This window comes from Polypterus senegalus, unplaced genomic scaffold (genome assembly GCF_016835505.1).
Source record: "Polypterus senegalus isolate Bchr_013 unplaced genomic scaffold, ASM1683550v1 scaffold_6840, whole genome shotgun sequence".
In the NCBI taxonomy this organism is placed as follows: domain Eukaryota; kingdom Metazoa; phylum Chordata; class Cladistia; order Polypteriformes; family Polypteridae; genus Polypterus; species Polypterus senegalus.
The window spans coordinates 1-8,523 of NW_024381955.1; the positions used below are offsets into that span (position 1 = coordinate 1).

General features: G+C 38.9%; 1 long non-coding RNA gene across 1 annotated transcript; it reads right to left on the minus strand.

Moving 5' to 3' along the window:
• Positions 1–3,119: 3,119 nt before the first annotated feature.
• LOC120520947 lies at positions 3,120–8,005 on the minus strand. The gene is made up of 3 exons (XR_005631918.1): positions 7,730–8,005; positions 6,237–6,423; positions 3,120–3,339 (listed from the first exon to the last, which is right to left on the minus strand). It is a non-coding gene; the product is annotated as an uncharacterized LOC120520947 (long non-coding RNA).
• Between the last annotated feature and the right edge of the window lie 518 nt (positions 8,006–8,523).

Below are 8,523 nucleotides of genomic sequence, written 5' to 3' on the forward strand. Positions count from 1 at the left end.
ATTTTCCTCATCTTGCACCCTCATCCACGCTGGAAAAATATTGCTCAATTTCAAGGAGTTAGACTCCATCTCTACAATATATAAAATCATTTTACAATCCCTTCCTTTCAAAGATCCAAGAGGACACTGGGAAAATGACCTCTCAATTAATATATCAGAAAAGGAGTGGAAAGTAGCAATGCAGAGAATTCACTCAAGCTCCATATGCGCAAAGCATACAATTATACAACTCAAAATTATATATCGAGCACATCTGTCTCACTAAAACTCTCCAAAATGTTTCCAGGGCATGATCCAACCTGCGAACGTTGCAACCAAGCCCCAGCCTCACTAGGTCACATGTTCTGGGCCTGCACCAAATTAACATTATTCTGGACAAAAATTTTAATTACCTCTCAGACAGCCTTGGACTCACAATCCCTCCTAACCCATTAACAGCTGTGTTTGGGGTTCTTCCAGAGGGTCTTAAAGTGGAGAAAGACAAACAAATTGTGATTGCATTCACTACACTGTTGGCACGCAGACTTATTCTGATAAACTGGAAGAACCCAAACTCTCCTCTTTTAAGTCAGTGGGAAACTGATGTGTTATATTATTTAAAATTGGAAAAATCAAATACTCAGTTAGAGGATCTGTACAGACTTTTTTCAAAACATGGCAGGATCTAATCAGTAATATTTTAAAATAAGTTTATAAAGCACAGAGAATTTGTTGATTTAGGTATTTTACAAGCCTTAAATTTTACACGCTTGGCTTGCTCTCTCTCTCAAGGGTGGGGATCGATCTGTTCTTAACATAATTTTTTTTGAAAAAACTTGATTGCTATGTATGGATTGTAATAAAATTAATAAAATAAAAAAAAAAATAAAAAAAATAAAAAAGAATTCACAAACTGAGTACTTCTGCAGACCTTGCAGTTTTGTAAGAACCTCTAGCATCTGCCCATGAGGATGTGATTGATCTACTTCACCACCCAGTATTGGAGTACCAAGTCCAAAGATGCAGCTCAGGGTGCTGGAACCAGAACCCAGCGATCTGCGGCCCCTGACCTTTTGCAAAGTCAAGCAACATGGAGCTACTTTCACTGTAGAGGAATGATGCTGGTAATTAATACAAGAGCACCATGCCTGTTATAAAAAGGCAAAAAGTATAGCGCCAGCTACAAAATATTCATTATGGTGCATATTTTTAAGGAATTTCTTAAATGGGTTAACAAGAATTGACTCTTTAAATCACACAGACATTTCTCTTCTGGTTATATTGAGGCAAAATTTGCTTTTTCAGACAGAAGGCATCTCCTTCCTGAGTGGTATGACGGCTGTGTGGTCCCATGGTGTTTGTACAGATGAACATGGAACCTTCAGGCATCCCAAGGATGAACCAGATTTGTGGAGGTTCACAATTTTCTTTTTGAAGTCTTGGCTGATTTCTTTTGATTTTCTCATTATATCAAGCAAAGAGGCTATCAGAAGCTAATTGTCTAATTGCCGAAAAGCTTGACATAATTTTCTGGAATTGTCCAAGCTGGTTAAAGGCACAGTTAACAAAGTGTATGTAAACATGTGCCTACATGAAATTTTTATATAGTTACTAAAAAGGGAAATAATCTGTCTGTGAATATTGAAAAAATTACTTTTGCCCTGCACAAAATTGATGCCTTAAACAATATGACAAATTGATGGTTTGTTAGTATAAAATCTCTGGAGGGATTATTAAAATGAGTTTTAATTAATTCACCCTACATGAATGGAACCTTCTGACTTCAACAGTAAGCATCTCTCTGAACCTTTTTGGTGGTTGAAATTGAGGTCACCAGCCTCTATTGCTCTGTTTGATTTGTGTGGCACTTTCAAAGGTTATTTGTTAAGTCCCAGCAGGAGCACAGCTTGTGGAGAGACACCCAGGCCTTTGCCAAAAATATTCTGAAATGTAGGTTTTTCAGGGGAAGCGTTCAGGGGCAGCAGTAGGCCTTTGGCCCCTGTAAACATATTCTTGCTTGTTCTGTTTTGAAGCTCAGGTCAACAGCCATTGCCATGTTGCTCAATGTGATTTGTGTGCTTAAGATATGAATGATAAGTGGATGATGTGATGGAGTATACATGGAAATCAAGGCTAAATATTTAGGCATTTGCAGAATTAACTTGTCCATTAATACAGTGTAAAAAGAATCTTAGAGTTTAAAATGCATTTTCTTTACACTTTTACAATGCAAATCACTTTCCAAGGTGTGAAACTGCTGCTGCTGCTGCAGAGTTAACTTTTCTTTTAGAGTCAATAAATGCACTGACATTATTGCAGATATATGTTATTTGTCTCTCTGTACTGGAGAAATGCTGCTACAAAGTAATTGCCAATTTGTCACCCCAGCCAAAGCATCAACAGCATCATTGGGAGTGCTCTCTCCCCATTTTATTTGTTGCATTTTGTAATGTATTGAAGTTGCCTTTGTTCAGCTGACCCCAGCCAGACCAGGACCAGGGAGACCTTCCTGCTGTTTCTGTCATTTCTCACAGTTTTCTGTTAACATTTGATCACTCTAACCCATTTACTACCTATGCCTGAAGATTTTAAAGGCGTCAGTTAAAGTACAAACATGCTAAACTTAAAAACATTTTTGTTGATTTTGCTCTGTGATAGAAGCTGGGCAGAGGTTTGTCATTATTTTCCTCCAGCTTGGAAACAAACATGCATTTGGATTCTAAACATCAATGACCATTTTCAAATATTTACCACATAATGTGAACTTGCTGACTTGCTCAGATATGACAGCGAATTGTTTTAAAAACCGGACAGAAGCCTGATAAAACAGCCCAAGATAAACATTTTCTGACTTCTTGATAAAACATCTGCTAGTTAAGCAACAATTCAAGTCAAGTTTTAAAATATCCCTAAACAATAATTTAATACAAGTTTTAATAAAAGAGGTAAAAGTTATTTCCATATAAAGTCATTTACAAATACAATATTTTGGCTGTTGAGTCTTCAGGTGAAAGAGGTGAATGGAAAGATTTGACCATCTAAAACAACAGATGTTAAGAGTAATATATACAGCATATACTCAAAGAAGGAAAGGAACAAGGTTTCGAAATTTGGGGCACCTGCTTGCAGACCCCGTTTAATAAGAACAAATGAGATAAAGAAAATCTTTTTAAAAAGTAGCCTCTGCCATGGCTCTGCAGCTACCTGGTCTTAAGCTACAGCTCTAGAGCTCCGCCTTCACCTGGTTCATGCTGTAGACTGAACACCTCTTCCTGTATGTGACCAGGATTTGTAGGACTTCTTCAGGAAAGGTGGACCCCCTGAAACAGGGTGCAAGTGATTACACTTTGCCTTTAAGAACTGCAGATGGAAAAGAACAGGCAGTTAGTGACAAAGCCCACCTCTTGTCCTGAGGAGGAATCACTTGGATTATGTAAAGTCCAATAGACAAACTGAGTTTAAAAAAAATTACCATTGCAAATTATATAAGAATATTGCATGTTATAAAGAATATTGCACATTATATTTGATGTTGCTGCATTATTGACAAAAATGTAAACTGGACATTGGTAAATAGTAGTAAAATGCTCAATTGACGAGAAACATTGAAGTAATGCACAAAAATAGCAGCATTTTAAGAGACACTACTGGGCAGTGTTTAAAATATTACAAGTGTACACCTCTCAATATTTTCACTTTCTTAGATTAGATTAGATTAGATTAGATTAGTTTTATTAATCCCAACACGAAATACACATGCATAAGGCAGCAGACACCTAAAAACAAGGATATAGACTCACAGGACAAATAATACAGCCAATCAATCGATAGATTGAAAAGTAAATCCATCCATCCATCCATTTTCTAACCCGCTAAATCTGAATACAGGGTCACGGGGGTCTGCTGGAGCCAATCCCAGCCAACACAGGGCACAACGCAGGAACCAATCCTGGGCAGGGTGCCATCCCACCACAGGACTGAAAAGTAAATAAATAAATAAATATTGTTCAGATATTTCAAAATAAACTTAACAAGTACCCTAGCAGAAAAGCATTGAAATACCTGATAGCAGTGGGCAGAAAAGACCCTCAGAGGCTTTTCTTAGTGCACTGTGGAAGAATGAGCCTTTGTCTAAAAGTGCTCCAAGAGAGCGCCTCCTGGGGGATGGAGGGGTTTTTTTAATGATAGGATCAAATTTTGCCACCATCCTATTATTGTTTATTAATTATTATTTATTATTAGTAGTAGAAACTATAGTATAATTGAGCACTTAAAAAATGAAGAAAAATTACTTTTACTGTACGAATATATTTGTATGACTATGCACTATGTGCTACTGACAGGTATTACTAACATGAGCAACATAGTGCTTGTAGAAAAGTCCTGAAAGTACTTGAACATTTTTATTGCTGTTATTATTTATTCACTCTTCATGTTAACACTGTTTGAACATTTTGTTATCTTTAACTGAATTGATGACAATATGGATATCAGAGTGAGTTTGGCCAGACGGCAATTGGTGCCATCCTTCCAATGAAGGAGGTGTGGATTTGACTCTAATATATTGTTTTGAAGTGTATTGGTGTGGACATTAAATGTTATCATCCTTTCCATGACTCAGATAGGAAACTATTGACCACATTGTGGAGTTACACATGACAGTTTTTCCAACAGTAATTTTCATCTTCTTAGTCCCATATCCACTCTGATTCACGTTACTTTGCTTCAACACATAGTCATATTTAATTTTCAATGTCTGATAGTACCCAAAGCCAGCTCTACTATTTAGGTGAAGCAGGTAGCCTAGTGCAGCAGAATTATTTTAAACAATACTGACAAACACTCAGACTCAATACAACTGTCTAATTCCCATTGATCTCATTATATTGTTTTATGTTATGATTTTTGGTGTTAATGTTTGAAAACCTACATGAGCCACCACTATTATGACCGGTGACAACAGATTTTTAAATTTTCTAACCACAAAATATGCTTTTTTTTAATGCCAAAACAGCAGAAAGGCCAAAAACCTGGCAGTGGGTGAACTTTGAAAAATATAGGACATCTTTTAATTTAACAAACTCTTAAGAAAACAACTGGTTAAACTTCCTGGGTGAAAAACAGAGGGGCTTCTTATCATTTGTGGTAAGAGAACTCTCGCTCAATTTCAGTTTTGTAGGCGACTCATCCAATGACCAGCAAGCGAGCTAGCAGCTTTTCATCAAAAACAGTTGGCTGACTTTGATCACTGCCCCTCATGTTTGTATCATAATGTGGTGGTGAATCTAGAGTTCCTTCAGGTTATATCCATTTTTATTTTATAGGAGCTAGTTATAAAGTGGGCTGCTTAGCTGTTATCACACCTAGGAGTAGATGTGCTAGAAGTAACTGATCCTAACTGGATCAGGGCAAGGAATATGTCTAGTAATCATAGCTGTGTGAGTTGCTAACCAATCAGTGTTTCTAGTTGGATTCAACAACAAAAAAAAATCAGAAAGGCACCAAACGTGTATTTGATTTATTTATCATTTCAGCACATCAAAATGTGTATCTATTTTGTCTCCTCTTTAAGTTCTATCCACAAAATTCCCATTCTAATTGGGTGCCCCATCTTTCTGTCTAGGTGGGCCTTTGTTGCCCTGGCAATTGCATAGCTTTTGCTGCTGCATAAAACCATCCCATAGTTCATTTTACACATTTATGTATATAAGTGTTTAGCTCTTGCATAGAAGGAAAAAGGTTTTAATACTAAGCACAGTTCTGGTCTGCCAATTTCATAAACATGGACATTTTTTCCTGTATTCTGTTGTCTGAGCCATTGCATAGATGATTTACAATTAATTCTTTCATAAAGATGGTCTTAAATTTGTGGGGTTTTTTTTATAATGTTAATTTGAAACCTATGGGAAACACTTTGTCAATGTTATCAATCATTAACAAGTACATTGAATTGCCACTGATCAGTGTTTACAGACTGGATGACTAGGCAGCATGTGGATAAAGATTCTTTTATACCATTTTGTGCCTAGTGTTTTTTTGAAAGCTTTTTTGAAAGTATTACTGTACTATATTATGTTCTTGGCATAAAACAGAAAATAACCTCCAACAAACACTAGTCCAGCACTTGATACACTAACAGACATCTACACCTTATTCAAAATGTTTGCATTATAATTCTAACCTAATCTATTCTGTCCCTTAAGCAGCAGCACTATTACGTGATTTGAATAATCATAAATGGAATCAAAGTGTAGTACCTTATTAACTCCAGCTGAGATGGTTTGATGTCTTCATTCATGATGTCACTGATAGTGGCTTCAAAGGCAGGGTAATTAGCAACGTAGTAGAAGAGGTCTTTTCAAAGGAAACATGGTCATGGCCCACCATGTACATTGGAAACAGCAATCATTCTCCCAGCCAGGTAATATTCATCATCTCTAGCAGCTGTCAACATGAACAGTTCCACATGAAAGCATTTTTAAGCAATATTAGCTGTGCAACCTAAGACTGGTTGAAATCAAAATAATCAACGTAGACTTCAGCGTTAACGTTTGCAGTGCACTATGCAATGCATATGTCCCTGTTATATGCCATTTGGTATGGGATTCGTAAAGCAGTGTTAATGTTTTTGATGCTCAATCTATTGGAATGACAAATGCAATACATTTTATTACTAAAAATGTTTGTGATGTGCCATCTTTTGGAATGAAAGAGAAACAGCAACTGGACAGAGACACAGAGAGACACTCATCCTTTTATTTAGCTGGACTAACTGTGCTACCCTTCTAAGAAACTTAAGCATTCAACGTAGATCTCAGCGTTAACATTTGCAGTTCACTAATCTACTGGAATGCATTTTATAATGGCAAGAACAAGAAAATTAAAAGAATTGCAAAATTGCAAGAACAAGAAAATACAAACACATAACTCCAGTTCTTAAATCCTTGAGTAGTAGTATATGTCAGGCACGTACTGTCAAAATTTAATCCGAGTTTGATTGACGAGATTAAACCACGCCCCTTTTTAATCGAAGACCGGGAGTCCCGCCCCCACCCACCACCTGTTGTTTTGTTGACCTTGGATGACCTTTCCGGAAGTCCCCTCCCCCACCACCTGTTGTTTTGTTGACCTTGGATGACCTTGATCCGGGCCCCTGTTGATTGATGACAGGAAGTCCCCACCCCCAACCACCTGTTCAGCCACCTGTTTGCCCCTGCCCCACCCCAACCACCTGTTGGGCTTACTTTCTGTCAAGAGCAATTTGATGGATGCCCCCACCCCTTGAACCCCCACCACCCCGCCCCTGCTTGGGCCACCTGCCTTGACCCATCTCACTAGGGCAAGTTCAGACATGCCCAAGGGCTGCTAGGCCCCGCCACCCCCTTGAACCCATCACCACCCCACCACTTCCCAGCCCCCACCCCACTTCCAAAGACAAGTTCAGGCATGTTCAGGCATGTTGCAGCGGCCCCTGGACAAGTTCAGGCATGTTCCAATCCATACCCAGACTGAATGGCCTGCCTAAGCCTCACCGATAGGCACCCCCTGATGTCTGATCCCTCCACTTCCTGGGACATTTTTCCGAGGACATACACACACACACACATGCTCCGGCCGGACCGATCTAACTTGTCGCCGTTACTGCCAATATTGCTTTGGGTAAGAATCCTTGTACCTATGTAACTATTATTTTTAAAATATCTAAACTTTATCATTTGTAAGCCACTTTTTTTTATCTAAGCCCACTTACAGATCCAGCCTTTTCAATCTCACAGAAAGACAAGCAGTCAGCTTTTAGCAGGCTTGTGCGTGTAGTTCAAAGCACACTGAAATACAAGCTGTCCGGCTCTCTCTGTCTACACAGAGACTCTCAGAGCAGACATCCCCCTGCGCGCGCGCGCCCGCGCGCTGCCCAGTGCCAAAGCTCTACGCGTACGTGCAGGCAAGGTCATGTAGTTCGAAGCACACAGAAAGGATCTCTCTCTCTCTCGCTGTTCACACTGAGCCCGGAGCGTAGCTAGAGCCGTCAGTGCAGGCCATATGCTCGGAGCTGTGTGTAAGTTCCCCCATCCCCTAACCCAGGCACAGAAGCGCGCGATTGTCTTAACACAACTGCCAAAACCCCTCCTCCCCAGCCCGCATGTGTGTCAACAGCTGGGCGTAATACCCCCCATCTTCCATTCCCAAGACGCATGAGTCTTAAAAAGTTAAAGGCTTTCATGATAACGTGTAAAACACGAGATAAATAGCTCGATATAAGCCCTTTAAAAATCACACAGTTAAATAAGAAGCAGCAGAACCCTTTTAAATCACATTTGAGACGTCTAAATGCTATATTAATTAATATATTTATAATTTGTATTAAAATCGATCTAAAACCATCCCTTGTTCTATCCATTTTAATCCTCCCCTCATGAAGAAATCCGTTTAGTTTTTTCTAAAAGTTTGATTGCCTTAATCAGATCGGATATCTCGGGCTAGAGAAAGGAAATTTTAAAATACTCTTTGTCAAAACCGCTTTTTGCAAAGCACAACGCACCCCCA